At 40.6% G+C, this 10,849-nt stretch overlaps 1 long non-coding RNA gene across 1 annotated transcript; it reads left to right on the forward strand.

The window, feature by feature from the left end:
* The first annotated feature begins 6,872 nt into the window (after positions 1 to 6,872).
* LOC125008324 lies at positions 6,873 to 7,944 on the forward strand. Its single transcript, XR_007112871.1, has 2 exons — positions 6,873 to 7,036; positions 7,634 to 7,944. It is a non-coding gene; the product is annotated as an uncharacterized LOC125008324 (long non-coding RNA).
* Positions 7,945 to 10,849: the final 2,905 nt, after the last annotated feature.

A 10,849-nucleotide genomic window follows, 5' to 3' on the forward strand; every position in this document is an offset into this window, starting at 1 on the left:
CTCACAACTAGAAACGGCTGCAGTGGGCCCAGAAGTACATGAAGACTAATTTTCAAACAGTCTTGTTCACTGATGAGTGCTGTGCAACCCTGCATGGCCCAGATGGATGGAGTAGTGGATGGCTGGTGGATGGCCACCATGTCCCAACAAGGCTGCGACGTCAGCAAGGAGGTGGCAGAGTCATGTTTTGGGCCAGAATCATGGGGAGAGAGCTGGTCGGCCCCTTTAGGGTCCCTGAAGGTGTGAAAATGACCTCTGTAAGGTATGTGGAGTTTCTGACTGACCACTTTCTTCCATGGTACAAAAAGAAGAACAGTGCTTTCCGTAACAAAATCATCTTCATGCATGGCAATGCACCATCTCATGGTGCAAGGAATACCTCTGCATCATTGGCTACTAGGGACATAAATGGAGAGAAACTCATGGTGTGGCCCCCATCCTCCCCTGACCTCAACCATATTGAGAACCTGTGGAGCATCCTCAAGCAAAAGATCTATGAGGGTAGGAGGCAGTTCACATCCAAACAGCAGCTCTGGGAGGCTATTCTGACATCCTGCAAAGAAATTCTGCCTATAATGCTGACTATCATTTGCATTGACTATTTAGGAAAATCTGAGAAAAATATCATTTGCATAATAATTTGGAACACAGTGTTGAGGAAAATGGTTTGAAGCAAATTCCTCAGCTGCTAGAAAGGAGAATAGGCATGTTTGTTCAGGAGAGAGATAAGGCCAGACCAGCGAGACTCACGCATAATACGGGGCAGCTCAGTGTGGGCGACTTAGATGGCGGCTTGAGCATCCCACAACAGATAGCCGTGACCCTCAGAAGACCGGATGTGCTGTTGTGGTCTGAGAAAGAAAGGATAGTGTATTTTGTGGAATTAACCGCCATTGCTCTCCTGTGTGAGTTTGGCATTCGCGGAAAAGAACAGAGGGTTGCTGTAAAGAATATGTCCCTGGCAGCGGAGCGAGTGAGCCAGTGGTTGTGGCTACGGAGGAAGCACGCTAGCTGGGGAGCATGCTAAAGGTACGGCTAGCCATGTACTGACAATAGGTAGCAGTTGTATTTAGATTAATCTTATCTGTCGGTTGAAAGGCACATGGTGGCGCGGTGGCTGCATTGAGGGGGTTGACTCTGGGACGCTGGAGCTCACTGTTAAGCCTTCTTGAGTTGTCGTGGGCCTAACTTGATGAAACATCGGTGAAGGGAGGTGCCCACTTGAAAACCCCAATGATGTGCTGCACACTGCACACTGCCTACTGTTGCTAGTTAGGCTCGTTTGCTGGTGTTTTCTTGTGTGTAACTTCTGATCTTGGCAGAGGGGAGGAATGATTTTGAAGCATAGTTGCATGTCCCATCATTTCTTACCTACTGCTGGTGGCTAGGCTAATTAGCTGGTGTCTGATAGTGTTTTATTTCTGTGGCTAGGTTAATTGTATCTCGTTTCTTACATAGGCAGAAGGAAGAGATGCCTGGTCGAGTGTAGTCACATTCCCATCATCTCTATTACCTACTGCTGCTGGCTAGGTTAGTTAGTAGCTACCACTGGTCTGCTGGTTGGTTCTCCAGTTGGACCTGGCTTCTAAAGGAGTTTTGCCTTAGATCATGGCACAAGGGATTGTAACATCTCCTCCTGCGTATTAATTAATATGTAGGTGACTTGAACACACATCTTGCCCAACACCCTCACTCTGTCTCTGGTGTAAGTGTAAAGTCGAATCTTGGTCGGGAGCAATGTTTCTCCTCCCATCCGCCTGTATGTCTCCTCATTCAGAATTGTGATACCTGCTCCAAGGTCAATTTCCAACTCTATGTCGTGTCCGTTTACGGACAGACGCTCCCTATATGACCCCTCATAATGGTACAACATGTGAGCATATTCCTCCTCATAATGATCATCATCATCTTGCAGCATGTGTGTTGAGTCCCTTGCACGTCTGTTTGGGCTGCCTGGCACTGCGGCATTTCCTGGCCAAATTACCTCTCTTTTGACAGTTGCGACAAATTGCATCAATAAATCGATAATCGGCCGATCCATGACTTCCTCCACACCTGAAACATCCTCTGAGTTTCGGTCTGTCTATCGCTGCGGGCTGCACTTTATGCACTGCTCCTTCTCCCACAGTTTGTTGTAACTCTGCCACATCTTCTGCTGCCATTTCCTTTGACGTCGTTAGCTCCGTCGCCCTGGCCAAAGTCAGTCTTTCGTCAGGTTCTGACAACAACCGCTGCTGAATGCGATCATCGTTAATGCCGCACACCAGTCTGTCTCTGATCATGTCATCCAGTGCCAGCCCAAACCCACAATGTTCGGTCAGCCTCCTCAGTTCAGCCACAAAAGCAGCAACGGACTGTCCTTGCTGTCTTACTTTTGAATGAACCTTAAAACGTTCCACAGTGAGACTGAAATGTCCGCTCAAAGTTTTTAGTAGATCACCCAAGGAGAAATCCGGTTTACCGGCTGGCTAAAATGTCATATTGCAATGGGCCTTCGCAAATAATCAGATCAAAAATGTTTTAAACTTCCACCTGTCATAATTTTATTCATGATAAATTTAATTATAGTATATGGCCAGCGTCTCAAACAGATCAAAAAAACTATGAAACTTGTGGTTAGCCAAAACTAACCAATTTTTAGACAAGAGAAGATGTATTTGTAACCCGGTTATAGATTACAACCATAGCGTTATTGTGTATTATAATATTGACATAACATTATCACAAATGAACACAGACATGCATTGTTTGTTTAAATACACATTTTTATTTTATTTCAACATTTTACTTTATATTTTACATTAAGTACTTTTTTATGGCACCTTTGGGACAGCTGTGCTCGGGTCCTCTGGGGGAGTGAGCGGCGGGTTCATCTCCGTGGTCTCTCAGTGAACTTGTTATGCCCACACTGTTAATACTGCTGTACCTCGCCCTGAAGCCATACTTTTTTCCTGTTAGCTGCCGTTTCATCGACGCCGCTTTCCTTCCGGCTGTCGGAACGTGTAGTCTACCTGGGACTGGTCCATCCGGGGAAGCGGTGACGTCCTCCTGCCAGCCAGCATCCTTTTCCCGTCGGCCCGCACAGGCTGGAGACTCACGTGACCTTTTTTTTTATTTTGAATGCTGGCCAGCATCTATTCTCCTTTTGAGAATATTTTTATTTTATTTATTTATTATTTTATGGGGAGAAAAACATCACTAATATATATGTTTTAAAATAGTGATTGTATTTTTTGATTATTTGTGCCCCTCATTGTTGAAATATTGAGATTGAAAAAAAACCCCAGCTACTTCCGGTTGAATTAATTGAATAAATAAAATATTTCAAGTTGATAGCAACGCCTCTACTTATTGGCTACATACTCACCTTCAGTGTTCATGCCAAGAAACTGATGTGGGCTGCGCTGCTTGTGTTATAAAGCGGTAAAAATTTTCCCGGTCTTTGCGCAGACTTTTGGCGAGCTGGGTAGGTGCCAAAGTGCTCCCAAGGCCTTTTTGTCTGGTTAACCAGACTTAAGCCAAAACTCAGCCTACATTACACCGCGTCGTTTATTTATTATGGAAGACCATAACCAAACCAAAACGGACCCAAAACCCTAATCATTTGCCAAAACAAGCCCAACAAGGCCAAATGTATGCCATAAAAAAGCCAAAATGATTTGCTATGTGGGTTCTGTGTTTTTGTTGCCATGGTCACCAAAACGTTTGAGCCAGCGCAATCATTTAATACTGTCATCAGATAATTTGACCAGAACGTCTTTAAGGGGGGCCATTACTGCTTTTTAATGTACACCCTGCAGCCAGTCAGAATCGAGGATTCACCAAGACCATGGTATAACCATTGACTGTTTAGACCAGTTTCTGTGCAACGTCATTGCACATATGCCCATGCTGGCAATTTCAATTTCTTTGTTTCAACCACTTGAGACACCCAACCTTCCCCCCTCCCAACATAAGATACCGGGTCCTTTTGGTGATGTCTAGAATCAACTTTACACCTAAATGCAACATCCTGCAGGATACCCAAGGTGTAAAACACATTCACAGGGGATCAGCGCGGGATACCTGCAATAGGCAAAAGGACATGAGAGCACTCCCTGGGAGGGCCGGCCCCTGCAGCAGACAAATGGTTGGGAAAGGGGTGTTCCTCAAGGATAAATGTTTAGGTCTCCCCATACTCGGGGTCTTTCTTCATCTTTGACCGCTCGCGTGTTGATTGACCTTTTCTTTGCAAAGAAAATAAAAACCTTGTCGGCAAACAGATGTCTCTATTTCATTCTTCACCAGCAGCAGAGAAATTACCACAACAGCAGTCAGGGGGCAGAAAGCGGGACATTTCTTATTTGTTTACCAGTGGAGTCAGCGGAGAAAGAAAATGACAAGGAGCTGTTGTGCAGTAAACTGCACATATCGGTTGAGTTGGAAAAGGTTGGATGGAAACTCTTAAATATCCCGAGGCAATCTCTTCCTTTTGCCAAGAGTAGATGATGCTTGTGGCTCCACGCTACAGGATGGATGTGAAGAAAGCAGCGTCTGGACAAATGTTTTTGAGTGCCTGAAGATCTTCCGTTGTAATGTATAGATGTAAGAATTATCACATGAGAGGGAATAATTTAAAAATAACATTTAGGCTATGATTTTATTAAAATACTTGATGTGTAAATATTGTGTTGAATTTATCCCTGCAGAAAAAATGTGAAATTACTGGTGTATTATTACGTAAATTCAGTGTGCGAAATACCCTTCAATATTCGGGGGGGGGGGGTCCCCATCTTCGGATTGTTGCCCAAGAAGCAACAATCGGAACAACAAACAAGAAGCGGGACTGGTGCGATGGATAGATCTATTACTGCAAGTAAGTGAAATCATAGGCTCACTGTGTGAGACTTACTCTGCCATGCATGTGCACTTAGTGGTTATCCCTGGGCACCAGGTATCATAAGGTTTTGCCTGTACTCCCTGTCTCTAGCTGGGCAGGACACCTGCCCTCAAAACGCAAAACCCTGAGCTCGTGTCATAACATTTTAAGTTTTGCACATGACCACAAAGTTCATAATTATACGCGTTTAGTATGCATACAAACTGTCCTTAGTGTACACACTAGGTTTCTCAATTAGATAATTGTAAATGTTGGGCCACTAACATTATGACCCTGCTCCTGATATTGGAAACATCCAAAATTCATGGATGTTTCAGCAAGTGTTTTTATGATTTGTGATGCAATGAAAGACAAAGCATTTTTTCAATGAAATTACATTTTATTGCAATTGTGTCAGGGAGAACTTACAAACAATACGGCATTGATACCAGCCCCCTGGTGGCGCGCGCACCTAGTATTGTTTGTACACAAGAAACCCGTCTCTATACTATGGACAAACCCATGTGACGTCACCCATTGGATTCTGAACCTCGAAAATGAAGCCCAAAGTAACTAGGAAAAATAAATCTCTATATCTGAAACATTGGATTGACAAGAATATAATTCATATTAAGGATTTACAAAATGATGAAGGTGAAACTCTTAGTTATGAAGAATTCCTTAGATCCAAAATATTTCCTGTTATCTTTCCTGTTAATGTAATAAATGCTATTCTTAGTGGAATTCTTCAATTGATAAAAGGTCATTTTGAAAGGCAAGAGACAGAGAATATTGGGTTTGCTTTTTTTATTAATGGTGTTAACATTATGAGTCGCCATTGTAACAATAAACATATAAGGAACCATTCAGGAAGAGGAAAATCCTGCCCAGAGGTAAATTTGTATGGTCCTCTTCTTTCTCTGACATTAACTGGAAAACAACATAGCTCCTTCCACATAAATTTGCTATTTCCAATAAAATCAAAGAACTTCAATACAAAATTATGCATAACATTTACCCAACTAATATTTTTCTGTCAAAATTTGTCAATATTGATGTTAATTGTGTATTTTGCAATGTGGAAGTGGTAACTATTAGACACCAAGTAATTTTTCCCAGATGTTTTGGGAAAAAATTGAAGACTACATCTCCTCATACTCCAACCTACAAATTAATTTGAAAGATAAATATATACTTTTATACTATAATAACAGTACACAACACTTAATTAATTTGATTACTTTACTTGCAAAATTTTACATACATAAAACCGAATTTTCCAAAGGTCGTCCTTTCTTTCATGTTGAATTTCAAAACTACCATGAATGTATTAAAATAATTGATAACAAAAAAAGTATACACTCTGTCAACATAATTAAAGAATTTTTGGGAGAAATGAAATAGCCTATGCCAGCTGGGATAGGCTTCAGCAACCCCTGCGACCCTAGTGCAGGATTAAGCAGTACGGAAGGTGAGATGAGATGAAATAGCCTATGTCATGCCTGTTTTTCTTCCTTCCTTTCTATTATTTTTACTATTATGTGTAACTCTTGTACTGACAGTTGCATGTTATCTACTTTGTTTTACATATTTGTATTTATTCTTTACTTGAGATGCCAGACTTTATTTGTGTTATTCAAGGTCAATGTTTTTGACTGTATTTGAAACTTTTCAATAAAGTTGGGGGGAAAAAATGAAGCCCGAAGTGGTCGCCGTCGCCATGTTGGATGAGCTTTACTCCACCCACACGCGGATACTCCAAATATGGACGTAGGCTGTCGTGTCGGACATCCCCTCCGCTACCAGTTAGCTCAGGCTACCGCCTGTCACTCAGACCGGGAACGCCCTTAATTATGCAGAATGTTAATCCTTAATAAAACTTAACTGAACGAGTTGAAAAATTCACCCTCCGTACAGTTCTCATGAATAGTGAAATAAACCATTGAGACCAAAACCGTTTTTTGAACCAGGCTGTAAACATGTTTAATAATTCTATAAAGTTGGGCTTTATAACATGGGGGTCTATGGGGATTTGCTCTCTTTTGCAACCAGCCTCAAGCGGCCACTCGATGAACTGCAATTTTTTGCACTTCCGCATGGGCTTCATCGCTCAGCCCCGGAGGTTGCCGCCATATAACTGTAGTTAACTTGGAACGTGAAGGCGTGAACTACATCGCGGTAAGTCGCTGCTTTTAATTTGCTTTTCAAACGTATTGTATCGCCCTGTGGTCGCCGTTGATATACCTGCCGCAACTTAACACGTACAATATTAATGATGCAAATAACAGCATGTTACAACTGTGGTTTGAACTTTTTAGAGATAGTAGTTGTCACACAATAGCCAGAGTATCAACATACAATTATGTAAGGCGACGTGATAAATTGATGTAGTTTAGATAGAGTACAACAGTTTATAAAGTAGTTAAAAATAGCTTAACTTAATCAGTTGTAGAAAATGCAACATATATCAATGTAGCAGTTATAAAAGAGCAGATATTGGTAAAATACTGATAAGGGCAATGTTACTGCGCAATGAGTGATGATGACAGTTTTACTTCTATATATTTTGCTGAATTACTTGCTTTACCCACTTTCACTTCAGTAAATTTTTAAATACTGGAAATTTGCTTGTAGTGGAGTCTTTTCACAGTACAGTGTCAGTAAAGGAGCTGAGTCTTGCACAACTGGTTATATGTCTTCTAAAGGAATATGCAATTATGTAAAGTTTGCTATAGGTAGAAATGTATGTATGTATTTTTGTCTGTTTTTTCCAAGGACATAGAGGAATCCAAGATGGCTCATGACTGCAGACGTGCAGCAGAGTAGGTGGAAACCAATATGCACCTGTTTACTGCCAGACCTGAGCTGTCTCTCTGCGTATGGGGAAGGAGGAACAGGCTGAGGTTGTTCTGGAGTACGAAAAGGTCTCATTGAGCCAAGAAATGACCCTGGATGAGTTTCAAACGCAAGAAGTTTTGGAGCCATTCAAGTTTGAAATTTTGTAAAGAAACTGTTGACAAACAAAATGATCAGGTCTATTGTGAATGCTACTCAAATGAGTGGACATTAAAGGACAAGAGAACATTTGTTTTGTGTTTTCTCCTTTGTTTTGTTTCCTCATGGAGCACTTAATTTTCACTTGAATTGTACCCTGGACATCTCAGAGCTAAGGTAATATATATATTGACACCCCCCAAGTGTGTGTTCCAGCATAACAAGCACAAACATACCACAGATAATTTTGACCAAATGTGAAATGAATAATGGCTACGAATACAGAACAGTACAAATGAGATGATAAAATGAAAAAAATAAAACAATATACATATAAAGCAACAGTACAATACAGTTAAAAAGATAACAGTAAAAATACATCCCAAATTACATGACAGAACACTTTGCAACAATGGGTTTTATGAGTTGTTGGCTCATGAAATAAGAATTATTTTAAGAAAAGAAGTGATTTTAACTGACTCTTCCTGCCCCCCAGGCAGGGCGAGTACACACTAGGCAATGGAGAAGTAATTCTTAACATCACAATCATAAATTGTTCAAGTCATGAGCTCTATTGGGAAAAGAAATTTATATTTTCTACTGTGTTCCAGATGACTTTTCTCTGACAGAGTAACATATATCTTTATTATGACACTCACAGGTGTTTACTATTATATACATTATTCATACAGCCCCAACAGATATAACCCATTTATTTTAGGTATGTCATTTTTGCAAAGGAGGTAGAAAAATAGACCTAGTCAAGAGGAGAATGTGGAGCTTGTTGTCATTAGGATACACTGTCTGGGGGCAGTCCTCTAATCCTGTGTCTATATAATAAAGGTGTGAATTACATTTGCTAATGGAATTCAATGTATACTTTCTAACAATGAAGATTACTGTGGCCAGTGTGGTTTTTATAGTTTTCATAAAAATGCAGTTACTGCTGTGCATGTTCCATGTAAAGTTTACACATGCATTAACATGCATCTTCTATTACTCAGAATACGTTATACAGATCACTTGTTAAAAATCATGTAAATGTCTGACCCAAATTTTGGTAGCAGAATATGTGTAGATGTTCGTAGGCAAGTTAAAAACATTCATCTTGTGATTGTATGCGAGAAATAAACATAATGTTTAAAAACAAATACAAGGCATTGTAGTAGGTGTAGCAGTGTAGACTTTATGATCTTTTATTATTTGTAGTAATCTGTAAAGCACCTCAAATCCTCCACCAAACTTTATGAAAAACCCGAGTAAAGTTTGATTGATTTTAAAATTAGTGATCATTCAGACAGGGAATGCTTGAAATTGTTTTCCCAGTTTTAGTCTAGCGTCAGTATTCATATTCTCAGCACATATAGGACAGAAATGGTTCTAGTCTGAAGAAGCCAAGTGGTGAGTAAAAGGGGAAAAATACAGAGCCATAAGCATCAGCCACTCAGATAGCCTTTAGATAGAGCGAAAACCTCTAGGCGAGCAGAGAAGATAGAAGACATATCAACATGGACAGAGAAAATAAAAGGGCTGTGGAAAAACAGAGCAGTGTTTGCAGAATCCAATTGAGCTGACACTTTTTTCAGCCACATACAATTTTCTGTTGTTTACGGCTTTATGAGTGGCTGACCCCAGTGTGTCGTGGGTGTGTGCGTATGGCTGAGTGGCTGACCTGTGTGTGTTTGCCTGTGTGTGTGTGACTGAGGTTGATAGATGTTGACAGCTGCGGAGAATCACTTTCCTGTTGGTAAAACACCATATTGACCCTGTAGCCCCACCATAAGCAGAGGTTAGCCATGCTGAAGCCCAGCAGGCAGAGTGGGGATGACATCCAGCTGAGGGTTGAGGTCTCCGCTTGAACCTACAGCATTACACTGACCCACAGAGCGCCCTGGACACACCGACACACACCTCCCATCCAAAAACCCCACACCCACCAGGACTAGACTTTGTGTGGATAGTACAGAAGACTTTAAGATGACATGACCAGGAGTAGATATGTTAGGGTCCACATGTCAGAGGAGGGAGAACATTACTTACACTAGGCTGGATCAGTAATAGAAATTAATGTCAAATGCATCCTTTTGCTGCATTTGATTTTACGGCTACTATTAATCAATACTTCTTCTACCTACAATATTAAGTGATTGTGTACCATGAAACGCTTTAGTCTGACAACAGACTGTGCACCAAATGGAGCACTTACAAGCTAAAGAGATTGAGATATATTTCTCAGTTTGGTGGTGACGACAATAAAGCTAAATGTATATACTGTTACACTGATATTACACTCGGTGTGTAAATAGGCAACAGACACCACATTTGCTACAGCAACTTCCTACAGTGATATATTTCAATTTGTATTTACAGCTTGTTGTACAGACCCTAACTGACAGAACATATATTATTTCTGCTTTATGGCGAGCAAACTTAAAGGAAGAATCTATTTAACATGCAAACAAGCTTAACTTGTCCAACAGATAGTGGGTGGAGGCTTTTCATTATTAATAATTCATTTGTAATTTTCTTTTTTTTAGAAAGCATTGTTTTGGAATGGGAAGGGTGCTTTCACACCTATTTTGTTGTTCCAAAATCGCTTATCACTCGAGCTTGATTTGTTTGCGTCGATAAGAACACAACAATCACAGTTTGTTCCAGAACAAATGAACCAAGCTCCGCCCTGTTGGAGTTTACTTACAGTCTGAGTTACAGTGTGAAATTAATCCTAATGAATCTGTTAGCAGTTTGGGAGGTGTGAGACCGGATATGTGAAGCCCTGTGATTGTCAGACAGATGAGGGAAAAAGTGAGACAACGCAAAAAGTATAAAGCTTGCACATATTTACTTTTTCTGATGAAAGTACAGTAGGAGCGTCTGTGCATCACCTAGTATGTGTGATGTATTTTTACTGTTAGATATGGGATGTTCAGTGCTTAGATTGTGTAGATTGACTTACTGATACTATGTGTGATGGCATCTACATCTACACTGCATGGT

The sequence above is a fragment of the Mugil cephalus genome, chromosome 5 (assembly GCF_022458985.1).
Source record: "Mugil cephalus isolate CIBA_MC_2020 chromosome 5, CIBA_Mcephalus_1.1, whole genome shotgun sequence".
In the NCBI taxonomy this organism is placed as follows: domain Eukaryota; kingdom Metazoa; phylum Chordata; class Actinopteri; order Mugiliformes; family Mugilidae; genus Mugil; species Mugil cephalus.